The sequence below is a fragment of the Ambystoma mexicanum genome, chromosome 3p (genome assembly GCF_040938575.1).
Source record: "Ambystoma mexicanum isolate Mex_15411 chromosome 3p, UKY_AmexF1_1, whole genome shotgun sequence".
Lineage (NCBI taxonomy): Eukaryota > Metazoa > Chordata > Amphibia > Caudata > Ambystomatidae > Ambystoma > Ambystoma mexicanum.
Window position 1 is genome coordinate 465,291,985 of NC_090925.1, and position 21,468 is coordinate 465,313,452.

Consider the following 21,468-nt stretch of genomic DNA (forward strand, 5'->3'; position numbering starts at 1 on the left):
GAGTAAACCAAGAATGGATCCTCTGCAGATCTGGAGAATATAGGAGCACCTTTGAGGTGTTGATACATGGTCAAAATGTTGTTTGGCAAATATTGGTGAATTCCATGTGCAAGTGAGCATCTGAATATGTCCCTGTTGTCTGCATATTTGCTCAAATGCAAATGTTTGTAAATATGCTATAAGGGAGCAGGTGTATTTCTGAACTTCTCACTGGCATCTCCTCCCTTAATTTGTTCCAGAAGAAATCCTTGCAAATAAGGCTTAATGTGAAGACATGACTTTAGACCTGGTTCTGATTCCAGAGCAGTGTCTCATCTAGTAGATAATAGTTGTTAATATGATGTATTGGGTGCAAATACAGTGTTGGTATGGGGGGCAAATACAACACGGTGAGAGAGGCAGGAATAGCAAAGAACATCAAATCATGATCATATATGTTTTTATGTTTGCAAGCTCATTGTAAAGTTCTAACACTTTATCTACTTCATGAAAGTGTTTGCGTTATGTGTGGTTCCGAGTGGACGCATGGGGTGCTGTCATTATTGGTTCATACTTGAGGGAGTAAGAAATTGTGCTGCAGTCGGGTCTAGTCCAAAAGATGGCAACCTTTATTTGAAGGGAGATTCAGGGACCAGATTACAGAAACATTGCACCAGTGCATGTGCAAAACTGGACAGTATTAGCTCTAGAGCAAAGTTTACCCCATTTAAAAAAAAAAAAACACTGGGACATATTAGAAAACCATTGCACCATGACAGATTCAGCTTTGCATGGTAGAAGCACCAGGTGCTGCTAATACCATTCTGTTTTAGCACTAACTTTGCCCTGCTGGAAAAATGCAGTGAGAAGGTATCTTTTTTGCACTAGATCAGTTTTTGCCCTGGTGCTTGGTACTTCCACACTGCGCTTGTCATGGTGCAATGGTTTTCTAACATTGCCCTAGTGGTAGCACTGTGTACCTTTGCACTTGCACAAAGCTTCTATAATCTGGCACCTGGTTTCTTGGTTCCCCATCTTGCTGTTTTGCTGCACTCCGTTTCTTTTCTACCAATATGTCCTTCATTAAATGGCAAATCGGCTGTCATACATTTCTCCCTACTTCAGTTTCCGATTGTCTTTCTTAAATATTGGTATTTATGGTAGTAAGTGATGGTCTGTGTTGAAAAGCACACATTGTAGCAAAACCGTGGCAGTAGAATGCTGTGGGATACTACACTCTTGTTGAAGCTTTGCAGAGCCGTCCCAGTGCAATTTGGCATGCACATGCGATCTTAACATCATTTTCGAACCATACAGGCCAGATCCTAATGCAATGGTTGGCTCTGGCACAGGGATACCGACTTGCTGATTGCTGGAGTAATGTGTCATCAGGCTATGCACCATCTCATGTTTTAGCAGAAAAGTTAGGAAAGTGTAAATGTTGAGTAAAACGACGTGTAGGCAATGTACTGTCCCTATGCCAGCATCTACATCGGTCCCTTTGTGGCCATTTTGTTTTTTCTCCCTACTTAGAAGTGTAGTATTGACATAATGGAAGTGAGATCTGAGGAACTAGGTATCCCAATTCTGATGGTGCGAGCATGATTTCTCCTCGATAGATAGGCAGCATTTGCGAACGAGGCAGACTGAGGTCAAGGTGCCTGTCCCGGAGGGAGTGCCCGGGCTTTCTATAAGTAGGTTAAACATGGAAAAGCTGCTTCCTGGGCTGTGCTATGATCTCCGGTGGGCAGATGGAGGCTGGACACAGACCCGCTGTGCAGCCACTTGTATGAAACCAGGCAGTCCTTATTGTACTTATTTACAGGTTAGGGTTCCAGTTACTCTTAGGTTATATTACAGGATAAGGAGCAGTAGCACTCCCACCGGCCATCCTCACACACCACAGCTCAGACGTCAACTGACACTCTTGGAACACTCACCCACAGTCTCCTTCTTCTTCTTCTTCTTAATTATCGGAGGCGTGGGCGGACCCACGCAGGCGCTTCCCCATCCTATAGGATGATGTGCACCGTACCCACTAATTATTATTTAGCTCCATTTAAGCTCACAACTCCTCCCACCTCCCCGTCTGCCTCACAAAATCCAACATCACACTACTCCTCCTCCTGCCTCTCTTCTGCCAATCACTTCAGACACCAACATTCTAACAGCATACATGGGTGGCCAGCAGGACAGTACAATACTACAATAAAACATCATAACAGGGTGGAGTCTGGAATAGCACAGCAAGAGGTTTTTGTGGTGTTTCTTGTATAGCTTGTCCTTACCGCCACGAGGAGCAGAGTTCTTTAGGTCTTCATAGGGAGTATGTATTGTAGCCGAGCCATCTGCAACAATACGTTGCTGTCCACACAACAGGGTAGTGCGTGAGGTTCAGATTACAGAAGAAACATAATATAAAAGCTGGGAGGGTCTGCATTTGGTACATCCTGTATAAACAGCTTTATAGATCCTTTTACCACATTTAGATTACACATATTGTTAATTGGAAGCACACAGAGAAAAACTGTTTTTTTTCTTCAGAAATCACATCAGTTCAGTGTTTAAATGCCAATGCCTCTCTTAAAAACAAGAGACCTAGCATCCAAGGTCAAGGGGCAGAACCAGCCTCAAAATTTGAGGCTGGGGGCTGGGTGGCAGTTTTGAAAGCTGTAGTGACTGCGGCCGTTAAACTCATTGTGCTGTTCATGCCCCCCCCCACACCCACCCCTCTAACTCCTTAGTCTGAGCCTAGGAGACTGAATAGCTGTTCCTTTGGGCCCTTGGAGGCACCTTTCAACCCACGTCAGAGGGTATTTAGTTTCACAAAGATGCTAATCTTGTATGACGTGAGGCCCCTAAAAGCTGATCCCAGCAGTTAAACCTCTAGCTTCATCAGAGGGGGGTTTGTTGATAGTGCCTGGGATTGCCCGGGTAGGTTTTTGCCCTCCTCAATTGTACGTTTGCTACTGCTGCCATCACATTAATGATTGATTAAATGCAAGTAAATACATCACTCTCCGTAGTAAGGAATTGGACAGGCTCACGCCATCTGAGCCATGTGCTGGACGTCCCAGCAGAGGGATGCCTTCTGCATCAACGTGAAGGGGTTAATCCCTCCCAAGCTCTTGGAGGGTGCCACCCATGCTAAGGTCAGCAATTTCTTATTCCTCGACCACTGCCCACCAACCGAAAATATGTCTGCAAACTATTTGCAACTCTTTGTCCTCTTTCCACGAGAGACCATGGCTTTGCTGTGCAGTTTGGCCTCAGAATCTCCCTCAGAATTCAACTCTGGCTTACATTTTTTCCATTTATTATTGCCACCATTTTAGACAAGTTGTGACTACACCATGATACCGTGTGAAGATCGTTCAGTATGCTATTCTATCCTTTTGGTGAGCTCATAGTAACATAAAAGATACAGATACATTTGTCATCAGACCTTACACAGCCATGTCACCTTTCTGAAATGGCTACCTCTCAGTTGAGCAATAATAGTACCGATCATATAAGCTGTGTGACTGGGTTGCGATATGAGGATAACTCGGGAGGCTGACCTTTGCCTCAGCACACATACTCTTAGTGTGCTAGAAACCCACAAAAGGGAACTATCTTCATTCCGCATATTACAGTCTGCCTCTTTTGGAGTTCTTCTGGAAGGTTTGGTTCTTGATCAGTTCTGCTGGTCTCTGTATGCCCCGGCAAACTCTCATTCTTTGAAATCCCCTCAACGAGGCACTACTGAAGAGGACAGGGATCTACGACCAATTCCTGTGTGAATCCCCCTCAACCCCCCCGTGCTACTACAGACACATGTGTATCACTTTGCCCAAAACAATCTCTCTATCCCATTAAGCGCATGTGCCCTTCTCCGAGCCCTAAAAGATGTTTATGTTTGACTCCCCATGATATCCTTAGTTTATCAGACTGCAGCAAACCAGCCTGGACCCCCTTCCTGTGCTAGCATCCTCTCTTTATCCTGTTTTGCAGTTACTCTGTGAGTAAGTGCTAGACCACTCACACTTTCTCTCTGGCACTTCCTACTTCCTGCCTGTGAATGGACCCCATGGCCGATCTCCATACTCTGGCCCATCGAGCATATTCCAAGAGCTGGAAAATATACATTTTAACTCATTGGTCTGACCCAATAATTTGTCCGCAAATTCTAGTAATCGATGGGTGTAAAAAACGCACCAGAAATGTGGCTAGTCTATTTGCACAAATGGCTACTGATACTAATGTATTCAGTACTCTTACCTCCATGTTATGATTATTTTGTGCGAACTGTTTAATGATGAAATCTAGAGGTATTGGTAAAACAGTGGCAAGTGCTATGTACTACCAGGCTATGCTATCAGCTGTTTTGATGACAGGACTGATTTGAGCAGAGTAGGGGTGGAGCTGCAGCATGGAGGCATTTCTTGTTTCATAGTCAACAATCCAATTATTTTCTCATTTAAAATCGTTGATGTATTACCCAATGTTCTGTATGACAATATTATTTTCAACGTTTCACCAAATACTGTAAAAAAAGAACAAAGGGCCTGATTCATGGAATTTCTTGCATGGTTCAAAGTGACCTTGCACTGCTGAAAAGTGACTTTGCACTGCCGACACACACTTTGCACAGTTCCATGAATCAGGGTGTATTTATGCAGTGCAAGGTCATTTGTACTAACTTTGCACTGCAAAAATACACTTTGCACAGTTCCATGAATCAGGGTTTGTGTCCGCAGTGCAAAGTCACTTTGAACCGTGCAAAATATTCCATGAATCGGCTTCAACGTCCTCATTGAGATGCACAGCCGAAAACGGGTTCGATTCAACGTCTTGTTTGTGTGCAAGAGGAATTTCTCCTACATGTCTTCAGGTACTCTTTTCCTGGCTGTGATTGAGTTTTCATCCCAATAAAAGATGTCTGATCATTGTTGATTCATTTTGAGGCTGGCAGAGTAGTACCTGAATTGGGTTTTCTAATTGTGGTTCTATAATGAGAGCAAACCTTCAGTTTGGATGTTGAGGACTTGTGAACACTCTTATTTAGTGAACATTGGTTATTTTTCCAGACTGCCAACAGCTTACTCTGGGCTCTATTCAACATCTCTCGTAATCCACACGTGCAGGATAAGCTACTGGAAGAAATCCAAAGCCTCTTGACGCCGGATCAAATTCCCAGCGCCGAAGACCTAAAAAGGATGCCTTACCTCAAAGCCTGCCTGAAAGAATCAATGAGGTAACATATAACCTCCTCTTGTTATCTATCATTGTTTATAATATCAGAATCCAACGTGGTTCTCGCCAAGGGCAAGTAGACACAGTCATTGAAGCAGTAATGGGTACACAGCAAAAATAACCAAAGAAAACCCCCCAAGTTTGAAGAAAAAAAAGATAAACCAAATGAAATTCAGAATATACCCCCAAGATCATTGTTTAAATATGAGAAATTGGCCAAAATCTTTCAAACAGGAAAATCGTTCTCAATTATTTTCAGGATTACACCCTCCGTGCCATTTACAACTCGTACTCTTGATAAAGATACACGACTTGGAGAGTACCTGCTGCCGAAAGGACTGAGTAGAATAACTTTATTTCTACAAGTTAGGAAAGTTATAGCATCTGCGAATGGAACTATAAATGCGACATGAAAGTGAAAGTTGTAAATTCCTCTGAAATGTTTAAAAAAATATATTTATTTATATATGACCAAACATATATTTATATATGTGACCATGCAGTTTCATCCCCTGTGCCATTATCCGCTTGTTAAGCAGTACATTGTGTTATTCAGTTCATGCATAGTAGAGAATATGCTGTTGCGATATAAATGCTGTTGATGTTCTCCTACCCACCAATAATGACACTATGACCACTCATAACCATTTGTTAAACATGGATTTGCGGGCAGAATGGTGCACAAATCCATTTTTTTTTGGTGCAAATAATCCATGAATCATAATCATATACTTTTCGACTCATGTTCAATGTTCAGCAGCCCTCTATATACCACTGCATGCAAATTAGTTACAACAAAAGTGCTTAAGACACAGTGAGAATACAGATGATTACTCTGGGATTCCGTCTGCTTCCAATGCCACCTGATTTGTCTGTGCATCTCCCCTGGTGCTCAGTGCTAATGGTATGTCAACAATTAATGGGTTGTGTGATGCTGGAAATGCCTTATGGAGGCACAGGGCCTCCTGTCCTTGTCCTAACACTTCTCTATGTGTGTTTTCTGTATGTCACTCTGCATGTGCAGACTATTATCGTCTCAGAATTTCAAGGGCACTGAGCGACTGTTGTTTTACCCCTTGTTTCCCACCCTCCTTGAGCGCTTTGAAACACTTGCTGGTTTATAGGTGCTATATTAAATAAACAATACCATACCATGTTTTCTGCCACTGAAGTCCCACCTGGACCTCTGGCAGTGTAGCTCTTCATTCTTATCTTTTGGTGAAAGGAACATCACCCATGGGATACCCCTATGGCACCCATGGGTGGGGGTACACCCTTGTACCCCTTATGTGTGTTTAGGACACCTGTGTGTTGCCCACAGAGCAAGGTATGGGCTGGTGGCAGCTACATGCTGACTTGGCACTAGTTCTAAGTGTCCTCCATCTGTGGGATGCCCAGGCCCTGCCAAAGGAATTAATGGATTGCTGATAGGAGGCAAGATGGCCCCTGTGGCCTCTTGGTTTCTATTGACTTGTACCTTGTTTCCCAAAGTCCTGGGAAGCCTGGACTCTGTCCCTTCCTCCTGAATGGTTGTTGGGTGGAAATACCATATATGGCTCTGGGGCTGCCTCCTGTCAGATTACCTGAAGCATTCCCAGGTGTTGTGTGTTGTGGGTACACCCTAAGGGTGGGGCCTGTGTGAATGCAGTATTAAGTGAACTTCCATTCTCTACTGTCGGTGTTTGGTTTCTGTGTGTGTGACACAATGAATGAGATAGCCCCGCCTGAAACTGACATGAATGCAGTGTAGTGTGCTGAAAGGCTGGGTACTTGCCCCAATCCATATCTTTTTGTTATCGGTGTCTGGGTGGAGTGAATGGCCTGAATGCCTGAGCCTGAATGGCAGTGTGCCTGCATGAATGCCCTACTGTGTGATTGGCTGACTGAGCCTGGCTCAGGTAGAGTGATTGAGAGGCAGATGTGTATATGTGGGGACCTCTCGCTTACCAATTTGTTCAGTAGCTGAAGTTGAAGCTTAGCAAGAAGAAGCTGCTCCTTGAAGGCCAGCTGGAAGAAAAGTCTGCTGCTGCATTTCTTCAAGAATCCAAAAGCTGTCGTGTCTCCCAAGGACTGATCCAGAGAGGACCTGCAAAGGAGACCTTTCCCTGAGCTATGAGGGACATTATGCAAAGCTGCTACTCTTCATCGAAGTATCCTGGAAGCCAGTCTTGTGTGCCTGCCATCCAAAGAAGGGGTCTTCGAAGTCCAGAAGAGGAGTGCCGGATATCTCGAGCCAGAGAAGTCCAGTCTGGAGGTCTGTTTTGGGGCCCGTGGAAGCCTGTGCTGTGTACCACCCAAAAGAGGGGGTACCCTGGCATAGTGCTGCTGGACACCCAGAGCTGCGAAAGTTACAAATTGTCTATAAACATTTGAAAGGACTTCCTTGCTGTCACCACTGAGCTCTTCTTCCCCTCTGGAGAGAGCCCAGAGTCGTTTGGTGCTGTGGGAGGTCTGCTGGTGGGTTTCCTGCCACCAGAAGCAATCAAAGTCGTCCTGAGGGTCCAGACTTGGTGAGGGTCTGCGGTCCACTCCAGTGGTCGAGTCCAGGTCACCAGAAGCCATCCAAAGGTTCAGCAACGAAGAACCGAAAGTCAGTGAACTGCAATATTCCGAAACCGACACCAAAAGTGACCTATGCACCCGCGCCGCCAGAAGGGTCCCAGGGGTCTTACTTATCTCACCCACCAAGCCTTTAAGGAGACCACAGCAAGTTTCTTCTTCACAGGACTTCTACAGTCTGAGAAATCGTCGACCAAAGGAGAACACCACGAAGAGCCAAAATGCTGCTGCCATTCCGAAAGACTTTGGTTCCTTTTTATTCTTGGACTCAGCATCCCAGTGGCCCCTTCTTCGAAAGGGGGTCCATCCTCAGAGGGAATTGTTGTGTAAAGCTGAGAAACTCTGCCACTTCACCTGCCAAGGCACCAGAGGTACTGTGATGAGGAACCGCATCTTCTAGCCTCAGGAGTCATCCAGGGGTCCCAGATGCGTCTTGTATCCTGTTCTCCTGTGACCTCCCAGTTACTTTGGGGTGGTAGAACCTTTTAAAAGAAAGCACAAAGTTATTGAACAATATTGGACTGGGCTGTAAAAGGCAACATAAGTTACTCCCTAACCTTTCTATTACATGTTGCCCAGGTGGTGGGGATCCTCACTCAGATTTACTTGTCGAGTCTAAAGAAAGCATTCTGCCATTGTTCATAACAAACCTGCCTTTCTTTCCTATTCTATGCTGGTTACACATTATTTAAGAATTCACCTGCCATTTAAAACTGTCTGCAGTTAGTGCAGTTCTTACTGAATTTAGGTAGTGTGTAGTACCACCTAGATTGTATATTTAACATTCTCTGAATAAGTATTCCATGTACAAATTGTTATTTTTTATATGTATATTGGTAGCAAACCCTATTTTATATAAAAAGCTGTGTTATCACCTAACGTAGTGTGTGGACATTCCTTTGTGGTGGCTTTGGGGAATCACTGTACTTAAGAACCAGCCCGCATCACCTCCTGAAAGCGTAAGCCTGGCTGCTTGCCACGTTTTACCAATTTGAGAGCCTTGCTGGGGTTGTTCTGTGCCTTTACCCTACCATATAGTGGGCAGAACTACAGATACCTCCTCCAGTCTTAACAGGTTGACTGAAAGTAAAACCCTGGGAGCTTCTTTTGTTTGTATTTGTGCACATTTCATATAGAAAAAATGTCTGCAATAAATTCTGTACATTTACACTGGTTCTCAAGATGAACGTACGACTCTGAAATGGATGAAGGAATGTACAAACCCAGATGGTATGGGCCATGGTATAGGCCACAGTGCCAATATTGAGGCAGTAGAGACCATAGGTAGAGACCATAAGCACCTCTGAGAGACTCCCCAGCCAATAAGTTGACGAGTTACCTGTTTCTTAGTAGCTGTTTCAAGCAAGGGTTCCATGCAGGGGTCAAGTCCTAAAAATTGAAACGGGGGGACTCATCAATAAACGCAATGGGGTGCGACATCGCCAGAAATTAGCATATCAATGTGAAATATGCCCATTTCATTAAATTGGCTTTGCATAACCACCCAAATTGAACAGGACGAATGGCATTTGCCTTTCATGAAATCAACACACACACAAAACCAAGATAGGATATTTTCTTCTAATAGTGTTTTTGAAAACTTTAAAAGGTGTGCATGTTTTAAACTCCAAGAATCAATTCAAAGGTTTTCCCTGGGACTTTGCAGTACTGAAATAGGAAATTTCACTTTTAGTTGTTTGTTATTTTTCATCAAGTTATATAGTTTAGTGGTGGAGTGGCGGCCTACAAATTTCCGACTGTGGTTTGATCCCTGAGGTCAGCTTCAATTCAGAAATTCAAGGAGGACATTCAATGTTTCTAATTTTAGCTGGGGGGACCGAGTCCCGCTCTGAATAAAGTGGGTGGACTCCACCCCCCTGCGTGTACCCTCGGCTTGAGCCCTGGTTCCATGCCATCTGCCAGCACTTCTCCTGCTCAACATTATTTACTTTCAGCCACTTGACCAGACTATCATCCTCTGGACCCATGGAATTTCACATCCTTCCCATGGCCCCTTGCCACCCACTCCCCCTACCTGACTTGCCTGGGCTCACCCTCCATGGTCATCCGTGCCTTTCTTCTATAAGCTCAGGCTGGCGAGCCATTATTGCCTCAAAAATGTATTTACTGCTGCAATAGGCACCACTTGACATTTGAACATGCTCGGACCATAAGTGCTTTCTTAAACATGTGTTTATAGAATTGTGCACCAGGAGGCTGAGGTCATACATGACCCGTAAACCTTGCTACACCCCTATGTCCCGTGTTGTCCTGGAGCTCATGCCATTATTGATGGTGATGCAATCAGGAAGGAGGGCGTGAGGTTCATTGAGATAGCCCAACATGAGCAATAATGGTGTATCTTTCAGTAAGGAGGTTTGTCATTAGCACCCACCCTCAACGGAATACATTTCTGAACTTAAAAAGTGCCGCTGATCCCTCTTGCTTCCAGTGTCTGTGGGGTTAATGTTAACCCTACAAACGAAACACATTTACTGACAAACATTAACCTGCAATCTCCTGAATGGTCCAGGTGCAGTTGCAGGAGGTCTGTTGTTTCTCATACGATCATTAGATGGTCAACTATTTGGTTGAACTAATTTGGTCATTGTAACCAAGTGGCCACAGAGTGAGGAACAAGTGCAGCAGGGATTTTGAGAAGGGAGGCGATACTGAGGAGCACAATGTCATGTGGGGAAGAAGTTGCATAATGAAACCCGCTTGATTCCAAGGAAGGCACCTAAGAAATGAAAGCGGCTCCTTTCATCACTGTGTCCTGTTTGTTAAGCACTGTTTAACCATGTCTGTACCTCACCGTGTATAGCAGTGTTTTTTTTTAGTTTTCATAAACTGTTCTTGATTGCGTTTCAATTTCACAGACGGTACTGACGATAAACAACCATGCCTTAGGGTCCAATGAAGAGTGCTTCAGTGACTGGAGTCAGTTTGTACCCGAGCGCTGGCTTCAGGAGAATAGCGCCATCAACCCGTTCGCGCATGTGCCGTTCGGCATTGGGAAACGGATGTGTATCGGGCGGCGTTTAGCGGAGCTCCAGCTGCAGTTAACGCTGTGTTGGGTAAATATGAATTTACTACTCTGAAGTGACACACCATCTCCCTTGACCCGTGGCCAATCACAAGAGAGCAAACTGTGTCATGTAATACTTTATTTTCGATAGAGTAAAACTTCACTCTAATACTAACAAGGCACATAAAAGAATATAATTAATGGAAATGTAAAAACACTTTGGGATTCTACATGGGTGAGGGGGACAGGGAGGGGTCCACATCGACAAGCAGGAGGCTTGGGAATAGTGTTAAAAAAAGTAAAAACACCAGACTAGAATAGCACTAGGTTTCAGAGCGATGTCTTGAAATGTGAACAAATCACATAATCAATGAACCGCCCAAAGTAAGAGTCTAGCATTCATTTCCCTATCAAAAATGAAGGTCTACAATTAACAACAAGCAAAGTTATGTGAGCCTAAATAAATCTCCACTGAAACGAACACAGGGAATAAAATGCACCAGGTTGTTGTCATTGTGTATCACACGGCTTTTTTTTGCATGCCTACAATTTGTAATCGTCCACCTTTTGCACCTCTTATGAAACAATAGCCTCTCCGAATTATGCAAGGTTTGCCACCATCTCACTTTAATTTCACTTCATTGTGCTTAAGTTAAAAAAAGCGCCATTTATTGTGCTTAAGTTAAAAAAAACAACTTTGCAAGACAAGCCAGAGCCAAGCTCTTTTGATCTTAGAATGTGTCAGAGCACTGGGAGCAGCGGATTACTGGAAGTTCAGTGAATTAAGGCAGTTGAGGAGGAGTATGAACCTTTGGTTTGACCTGATTTAGAGTCCATGGAGAATGTTTTTGCCAGATTCCAAATCCAGTCAAATTTTGGCCCACTTCCAAAAATGACATGCACTCAACATTCAATTTACACCTTTATGATGTTTGCACATTTGCATTGGAAAACATCTATGTTTAAACTAGTTAATCAAAGCAAAGGTGAAACATGTCATGTCGTGAAGGCTGTGTTCGCTTCACACTCATTTGTCAGCCAAAGGGTACACTCTCCAACCATGATGGATCGATCTGAGGCACGTTTCTCCGTGGCCGGACTCCTCAGAATACTGCATTCAAGAGATCTCAATGGCGTGGCAAGTACAGCATGCATTGTCAAAGCCAATATATGTTGCCCCCAATAATGCCATGATATGCCTAGCATGGTCGCCATAAGGTTAGCTGCCGCCATCAGATGCTACGTGCAAGGGAGGTGGGGAATTGCAGGAAGGGAGTAGAGGGAAGAGACCTAAAATGTTCTGACTAGGCTATGAGGCGATTTGGAACGAGCAAGTGCTGAACATGAAAAAAAGAGGAGCGGAGGAGGAGGGAAGTGAAGGAGGGGAAGAGGGTAACAAGTAACCCAATGCTGGGACAGATCGGTAAACTGCATTTAGGAAAACCAGACATGCAATTATGACAATCAGGTATGAGTGCTTGCAGCCTGGAAAAGACACGCCTCATGGAATGAGGGGCTACATAAGGTATGCAGGTGAAGTAAGTAAAGCAAAAATGGAAAGCCTAACACCGAGATGCCAAAGGCTACGTCAGATATCACTTCAAGTCAAACAAAGGAAACAACATACACATTAGCAAAATGGACTGGAGTATGTAAAAAGCAATAGCACAGACTGCGAAAAGTCAAGAACGGTGGATGCAGGTAGGTTAAAATTCAATGCACAGCAAAGCATGCAAGAATCAAGTACAGTGAGTGCAGGTAGGTCAAATTAGAGTGCACAGCATAGACATCAAATCAGTCAAGACCAGCGGATGCATGTATGTCCAATACGTGCACAGCTCATACAGCTAAATGTCAACAGGAGGATATGGCAGAGGGGCAGTACAGAAGGAGGGTAGAGAAGGGAGCAAGCTAGGAGAGACAGTCAGCAAGGGTTGCTAGGGTACACCGGAGTGTGAAATATAGTGAGAAGAGGTAGAAAAAGGCTAAGGGGTGCAGGCAATGGAGAGACATGGGTCTCCAATACTAAGGGTAACCGCAGACAGAAACCAGGCAAGGGCAATTAATGAGGAGGTAAGGAGAGGGCGTAGCAAGATGTGAGAGGGTAGGGTAACAGGGGAGAGCTTCTAACGCAGGGTCAAGTGGAGCGTGGAAGGCAGGACAGGAGGCCGGGCCATGAGTCAAGGGGAGACGGGAGCGCAGGACCTAACGAGGACTAAGCTGCACCCGACAGAGGTGAGGTGAGAAGGGGGAGGGTTTGACAGGGAGGGGGCAAACACGAACCATTATGAGAGACAAGGAAGAAGCGGAACAGGGGGAAGTGAAGTGAAAAAGTGAGAAAAAGAATGGAGCAGAGGGAGGGGGCAGCACAAGAAGGGATGTAGAAGGCGAAGGCTAAGGGTGGAAAGAAGGCAGGAGGAGCGAGGGGATTAGAGGAGGATAAAGGGAAAGTGAGGGAGAAGCCTCCTTACCTTACGGTATGAAGAGTGAGCGAAACAGTGAGCAACCAGAGCAGGAAACATCAGGTAGATGAAGCGATGGAGAACCCGGAACAAAGTGGGCAAAAGGGCTGGCACCCTTGCACCAACAGCACCCAGACAGGCACCGGCAGGGTGTAATCCTTCTCGAGGTCCTTCATCGGGGGCCGGCGTCGCCTGCTGGCTCTTCGCTGATTGGATCCTTTAAGCAGCTATCCGCCAATCAGTTGAAAAGCAGGCTGCCCAAGGGCTGAAGCAAGCTCACACAGCAGCTATGGACGAGGCATCTGCCATTTTGAAGGAGCCAAATGCTCTGAAGTAACAAAGGAGGCCACTGCCGGACCTGCAACCAAGTCTGCTCCACCACCATGGCTCTGCAAAGAGTGAAACAGTGAGCAGGAACGACTCAGTGACAGTGTTATGGCACAATGTCGTCACTAGTGACGAAAGCAGTATAAAATATTTGTTCCCCACCCTCATTGGTTACCCCCTATGTCAACATCACTAGCCCTCTATAGTACCTCAGCCGATTGCCCATACCCAATCTGTTCCCACCCTCCAGCACATAGTCATTTTCCCCATTTCCTTAAGGTCTATTTACATGATTGGCAGCCCCTTGAGAATGTTAATCTCCCCATGGGCCGAATCACATAATGTACATCGGGACATTGACATGAGCTCAGTGGGTACTTTCAAGGTCAAATTAGCCTTCTAGAATGAAGAAGTGCATCTCTGATCCCAGACATGCAGGCGCCCCCATCATGCCTCCCTGTCGCAAGACGGGATTTGTTGGCATTGCCCCGTGCACCTCATAGTACAAATCACAAGACAGCACAGAGCACTGGGCTCCCCCTTACAGCTTCCCCTCCTCAGAGCTTCACCTGGGCCTCTCCAGGACCACACTAATCACCCAGGTTGTAAGGGATTTAGGAGTTCCGTTTGTGGGCTTCTGGCAGTTCAAATAGGATGACCATTCTCCTGGGGGTGCTGGTGCCCTATATCTGGGAAGGGTTGTTTTGCCAGCTCAGGACCTCTGCCCCGACTCCCATGGGTTTGTCCATCGGGATGAGCGCAGCCCTACTTTTTGTTCAGCCAATCACATTCCTTTCTGATTTCGCAGGCCTGCAACATGATGCAACTAAGGGTTTTATCTAGCAGGCCTCCTTATTTAATGCTTTGGCTGGGAAAGGGGATGAGAAAGCGCTTCAGGATTAGGTGCCATGATGCTCTGCTGCTTTTACCGCAGCCTGTGCCAAACTAAATCTCAAGCAGTGCTTCAGTGTTTGCTGTCTTGGGACTGGGGGTTGCCTGTTACATTGGTCATTCTTGTCGCTTCATAACTATATTATATTAACAAACACAGACACACACCCAACATCTGGGCCTTCTTGAAATGCATGATCCCCAATGCCTTTGCACCACACACTACCCCTACTTCGCATATTGCACACCCCTCTGTCCCTTACATTTGTGCATCTTCATTTCTTCGTGTTGTTAATATATTTTCCTCAACCTGAATCGTTTGGGGTGGGACGAGAGCTGGATATGCATGCCAACATTGTCCAGGGTCTTTGCTCCAGGCACACTCTATTTACCTATGCAGATTAGTTGAAAATGGAGGTTCACTCCCTGCTTTTTGCGTGTGTAAATTTCACCCTAGCATCACAATGTGTGCACACATATTTTAAATGTAAACCTTTGAAAATCGCCTACAATATTGTCTTTTGAATAACACACAATTTCTTTGTGCATATTGATTATTCCCGGCAAATTGCAAAGGAGAGTCGGGAGTCTAATAAAGAGTGAAAAGAAAGACTACTACTAGTATTTCCAATCAGGTCCCAGATAGTCCTTCACCTAGGCCCAACTGGAATATACTCTCTGTGCAACCATGCACCATTCGGATGGTAATCTTGGAAGGGATGCCAGGAAAACCAAAACCATCCACATCCAATTTGTAGACCGAAAAACCACTCTACAGTTCTCAGAAAGCCAGCTGAGAAGAGTTGAAAGACTCTGCTGTTGAAATGTAGATAACATGAGGATGGGAAACTGTTGGTGGGATACATTCATGTCATTAATGGAATATAGACTCTGCGTTGACATTTTCTTGGAAAAATCGACATTATATGGTACAGCTTGTAGTATTCCTATTATGCATGTTCAAAGCTGAATCAGGACTGCCAGTGGAGGTTGCACAAAGGACTTACAGTGCAATCTGCGGAACTCCTGCTCATTGGACCAATCGTCTGGCCTCAGAATGTTGTACAGACAGACTTCAGACTAAAAAGCTGTGTATGTTAGGACCTCACAAATCATTTTGGCTTCAACATGGATATTTTTGCACCTGCCTGGGAAATAAGCCACCTAACCCACCTGACTAAAGTAGAATTAATGAGAGGAAAGGTTACAGAAGGAGATGCATAACTGATCAGTGGACTTTCTGTGGCTAGCCTTCTGAAAGTCACAGGCTTTAGAACATCTGACCACACAAAGTTTGTGAAAAGAAAAAAACGTAAAACGTCAATGATAATAAAAACTGGTTCAAGTGCACCAGTGAAGCGCAAAGGTTTCCCTGGAACTTTAACTGTTTGCTTCCACATTTTATGATGATGTTCCTGCTATCAGAGAGGTTACCTTGATAATGTTGCGGTTGTGCACCCAACCCTTGGGATTTCCCTGCCCTTGCACTTAGCCAGCGGCCTCCCCCTGGGACCGCTCGCACTTTCCTCCTGGGCTCTGACCATCACTTGCCCATACCTTCTCCCTCCCGCCTCCCTTCACTCCCCTATCTCCTGCACTACTCTTCACTGCACTTGCGCGTCCGAATGTGACAAGGGCTAATAGGAGCATGATTGTATACTTACTGTTTTTTGCCAATATTACTTGTTCCCTCCCCACTTGTCTTGTGGTACCTGGAAACACCATTTTGTTGTATAGGCACCTAAGAAATGCTCAATAAATAAATACAAAATAAACACCATTGTCGCTATTATCTAAATAGAAAAGACAGTCATCCTACTGTAAGGATGCAGAAGTATGGCTTGGACGATATGGTGGCATATTTTTGGATATAGAATTTTATTAATAAAAAGTGGGTTGGAAAAATGCCTCTCTATCCCTAAAACTAAGAAGGGTTTCCCTGGCTCAAAGAAACTAGTGTAATTGTCAGGAAGTCTGAAACTAAAAAGTCTGTCTCTGTAATTTCCCAAAACATACGCCTGTCCCTAACACTAATAATCTAAGATAACTGTGCAAGGATTCCCAACGTAAAAAGTGTTTGTTGTGTTTCAAACCAACAGAAAAGTTTCCAGTTTCTCTGGTAATAAAAGTGATGCCAAAAGATGTTCCAAAATACAAGACTCCAAAGATAGGATGGTGCTCCTTTCCCCTAGACTTCTTCTGAACTTAAATCACTGGATAATTCATGAGGAACTGTTTCTTAGCTTCACAGTTCTTGGATCCTACCAGCTTGGCATGCTCTGATACCAATCATCGGATTACTTTTATCAGTCCTAGGGTTCTTGACTCTCTTGTGTGGGTGTGGGTCCCAGACTAACACTACTTTATACAGCTTGGTTAACTCTCCTGCCAAGCAAGGGTTCTCCTATGGGCTGTCTTTTTTTCCTCTCACAGGGTCACAGGCTCTCTTCTCTTTCAACCTTGGTTTCCCATATGCCAAGTATACAACTGTCTCATTTGCTTTAGGGGCCCAGACCCTCTTGGAGGTAACAGCGGTTCCCGGGCAGCTGTGTCCCTTTAGGTGGTTCCGCTAGCCTTTGGGCATCTAGCAGGGTCTGCAGCGCCTCTGCAGTCTGATGCCTTTCTCCGGCTGCGCCTTCCTTCTTGCGAATTCCCCTGGCAACAACCTGAGTAGTCGTCTCTTGATGGACCACACTTGCGTTATCTCTTTTCAACGGCCCGGGCCAGCTGATTCCCTGTACTGCTCCCGATATTACTCTTCGGGGGACAGCTCTCTCCCTCTCGCGTCTCTCCTCCGCTTTGGTCTGAGCTTGATCTTGAACTGCCTTCGAACTCCCACATGGGATTGAGGTATTGCTTTGGGCCAATCACTGGCCTTTGGAAACTAGACCGCTCATTCTGCTTCTTACCAGTGATCTTTAAACTTACGGCCATATTCTCCCTCACAGTACCAGCATTAAATCTACATGCAATATTTTGTACTTTCTGGGTTTTTAGTGTTGTCATGTTGGTTAGATTACCTGACCTGACAACAAAATATATCGGCTCTATCCAGGGTGGGGGTAGAATGAGCCGGTACAATAGCAGAGCGAGTAGAGCGCTCACTTTGATATCTGTGCAGAGCCTGTTGTCGCAGGTTCGAATCCCGGAAGGGCCAAACTCAGCCTTTCATCCTTCCAAGGTCGATAAATGATCATCATACACCGTGGGTAATAATAAGCAGAGCTCAGATACCTGAGGGTTTGTAGCGCCATATAAATGCTAAATTGTTCTTATTATTATGATGATTTAGAGTTGGAGAGGGGGTTGAATATGGTAAAGTGGGATAATACAGAGTTTTCTGGTCATCCCCATTCCCATAGGGGGAGTCCTTCCCCATATCATCCTCCCTCGGTGCACCACCCCCAGGGGTACTATTGTACTGTAGCTGCACAGCACTGGCCCCATGTGAAAGGTCTCCCCCCTAGGCGAGAAGGGAGGAAATCCTCTGATTTGTCACACCTATCTCAGCTGATCTCCTTGCCACTGCAAAGGGCTGCATTGCAAGAGCTCCTGTGAGTATGGACTGCCTCTTCAGAGATTTGAAGGCTGGGGGTCAGAGGGTAGCCGCTACCTGATCCTGAACCTGGGGGTGGTATTCTGAGGGTGGATCACAAGGGAGGAGATGGCTGTCAGGGGAAGGTGGTGACTTTGACAAGGGAAATACAGTACTCTTCTCATACCAGTAAAAAGGAAACTTGAATTCCAAAGTTTCTGATGGCCTGCTGCCATTATCCAGAACCCTTTATCTATGAGGTCTCGGAATCCACTTCTGTTTTACCTTTTAAGCAGAATTGTCTGTATTCTTCACTCATATACAACCCCCCTAAAAATTCTTTAACATCTACTGATAATGATGCCTGTTATATAGATACAAATGTGCAACAACATAACTTAAAATGCTAGGGAAATCCAATTCCCAGAAGACTCTAAGTACTGGGACGAAGAAGAGGAGTGAAGAATTAATGAGGATGAACAATATGGCCAATAGTAATGTGCAGTCTAGTGGTGTCCCTTTAAGCAACAGGAAGGCCAGGCTGCAGAGTGAGCACAGCATAAAGCAGAGCTGCAGAGAGAGGCAGATGGGCAGCAGTGCACCAGACTGCAGATGGGAGGAGCTCTCTGATTGCCTTCAATCACCCCAAAGTACCAGAGTGGCATACGATCCAATGGTGGGTATAGGGCTCCAGAGAAGGACTGCAGAGGCGTTGGCAAATACAGACAGGTTGTTAACAGTGCTGCCTCGATGGAAAGCAGTACCCGTATCGGCAACGTATCGCAAAAATTAGCAGAGAACCTGGAAGTCAGTTGGCCAAGTTACGGATGTCGTACCCATAATAGAACTCTGCCATTTCTGCAAACCATGAGTCGGAGACGCCCAGAGAAACTGGTGACTATGCCAGTTGCTAGTGGTGACCCCGGGGCGTTCCGACTGGTGCGTGGACAAGAAAGTAGAAGTTTTGAATACCGACAAAATAGAGTTAAAGAGAGAATAAGAGGGCAGGCATGTTGCTTTTCTGCTGACATGAGATGTCAGTTGGGGGAAAGCTCGAACATTTATTTATTTATTTATTTATTTGTATTTATTTATTAGCATTTATAAAGCGCACAGCAGCCCTTGGACATCGTGGCGCTGTTACAGAAATACTTGCCGGTTACAGAAGGTACAGAATGCTTACAGATAACATACATTGCCAAGTGTCAAGTGACACTGCTAAAGAGGTTGACAGAGGGAGCTTATGCAAATCCTTATATTGTGATACAAGTGATTACTGATGTCAACAAGGTTGTGTCTCTGTAAAAATACAATTGTGAGAATCTTTAAAAGAAATCTGAATGTTGTGAAGAGACCTGTTAAGAGTATCAGATACTGGGTACTGGGAACATTTTGAGAAAAGATACCTGGCAGAAGAGTACACCAGAGATCTGTAGGAATAAAAAGGAGGATATTTCTGGCAGGCGATTAAACCAGGATATCCAAACTTTATTGTTGAACCTTCTTTGGGAAAAGATACCTGGCAGGAGAGTAGACCAGGGGATCTATGTGAACCAAAGGGAGGACAAGACGTTTTGTTCTATTGAGTCTTCGTTGAAATTGAACATTTCAGTTGAAGGAGTTTCTGGCAAGGGAATAAAACAGGAAATCCTAAGTTTGTTGGGAAAGAGCTTTGTTATAGCAAGTCCTTGGTGAAAAGGAAAATGTTTGCTTTGACCACCCTTATTACTACAAAAGACTGTTTTTTAATATAATTCAATCCTTATTGCAAAAGGAACATTTTCCTTTGGCACCTTAAGGACAATAGCCAGGGGAAAGACATTTTCATCATCTTTAAGAACTTTGGTGAAACAGAACATTTTCAAATTTCCTTTCCTGAAAGAGTTCGGGGGCAGGTAAACCAAACCTAGAAAACAATGTTTTGCCTAACTTGATTGAAGTCATGACAGAAACTGTATTATACTTTTTTTCTTTTGTATGTTAGTGTGAGGGATAAATGCATTTGAACTCAAAGGGCCTCATTACGAGTATGGAGGCAGCCATGCCCTAAATAAGGGCATGGCTGCCTCCATACCGGGTTCCAGTAGCGGGTTCTGTGAGGGAGGAATTACTGGGTCATTCCGACCTTGGAGGACCCGGTAATTCCTCATGCACAAAACCATTCCCCATTCCCATTTGAGCCCCCATAGGGCTAAATGGGAATGGGGATGGAGCTAATAACAGCCCCGTTAATAACAGGCCCGTTATTAGCTCCTTGGTCCCCTTGCCGGACCCGGAAAGGACGTCTGGTTTTACCAGACGTCTGTTCCGGGTCCTGCTAGGGGACCTCGTAATCAGGCATCCCGTAATGAACGGTGCCGGTCCCGGACCGGTACCCTTCATTACTGCAGCCCAAAGTCCAATTTTATTTTGGTTTTGTTTTCGGGCAAGGCAAACCTTTTTCCAAACCATTTTTATTTTAATAAAACATGGCAAATATTGAGAATACTTCAACTTTGTGTCTGCCTCTCATTGTTGACCCCTCACATCCTTTATAAGGGTCCCAGTAGTTTTCTCCTCTGCCAGGACAGGCTGGCATTAGATCAGGAGTTTAAGGGTTGAATGTCATATGTGTGCACTTGTGCTCTAAAGAAATATTCCGTAAAACCATTGGTGCACGTAATCTGCCTCTTATAAAGCTTAAATTGTCACCAAACTGCCCTTTTCCCACACTTTACTCTTCTCTTTCACCACTGAAAGACAAACGTATGCTACCTAAGAGAAGGTGTAAAGATACATGCCCCATTTTCTTTCACGTACAAACCTCAGGGCATGATCTTTGATTATCATCTTTAAATCTCTACTGAGTGAATGCTTTAATTAGCAGCACCAGCTACTACATTCACATGTTTAAACACATACACCTGTTCCTCAGAGAAAAGCACCTCAGCATTATTGCTGGAGTATTTGTTTGGGTACATTGAATTTTGGAAACTTTCTATACTTGTGCCATGTGAGTACAAATGTCACTCTGCCATCTTTTGGCACTCGCATCACGCCTATTTTCTGTCACCGTCATTGCCTTCCTATTCAAGAGCGAGTCAATTTAAAGTGCTTACTATAGTGCATCGCCACATCCAGGGCTCCCTAAGCGAGCCAGACCTAATAACCTGTTGGAACCTTGCAGTGATCTAATTGCAGTCATCTAATCTCCTCCTTTGGGTTTGTGTACCAACTCTTCACAGAGTGAAGACAGCACCCAAATCTTCTCTTTTCCTGAACTCTCCTCTGATATCTATCAAAATGTTCAACTGTCTCTCTGCCATTAAATATTGATGGCTTTGCACTCTGATATAAAACTCTACCAAAACAGAGGTACTCTTCTGCCTTGCCAAAAGCTTTCTCTCACCTCTTCCTCTGCAGTTCCCACCTGACACTCTCCCCTACTCTTCTAGAAACCTCGCCGTCATCTG

General features: G+C 44.8%; 1 pseudogene; it reads left to right on the plus strand.

Annotated features, from left to right (window-relative positions):
• The window catches only part of LOC138579914 (1,25-dihydroxyvitamin D(3) 24-hydroxylase, mitochondrial-like), a 176,081-nt pseudogene that overhangs the window by 21,476 nt on the left and 133,137 nt on the right, over positions 1 to 21,468 (plus strand).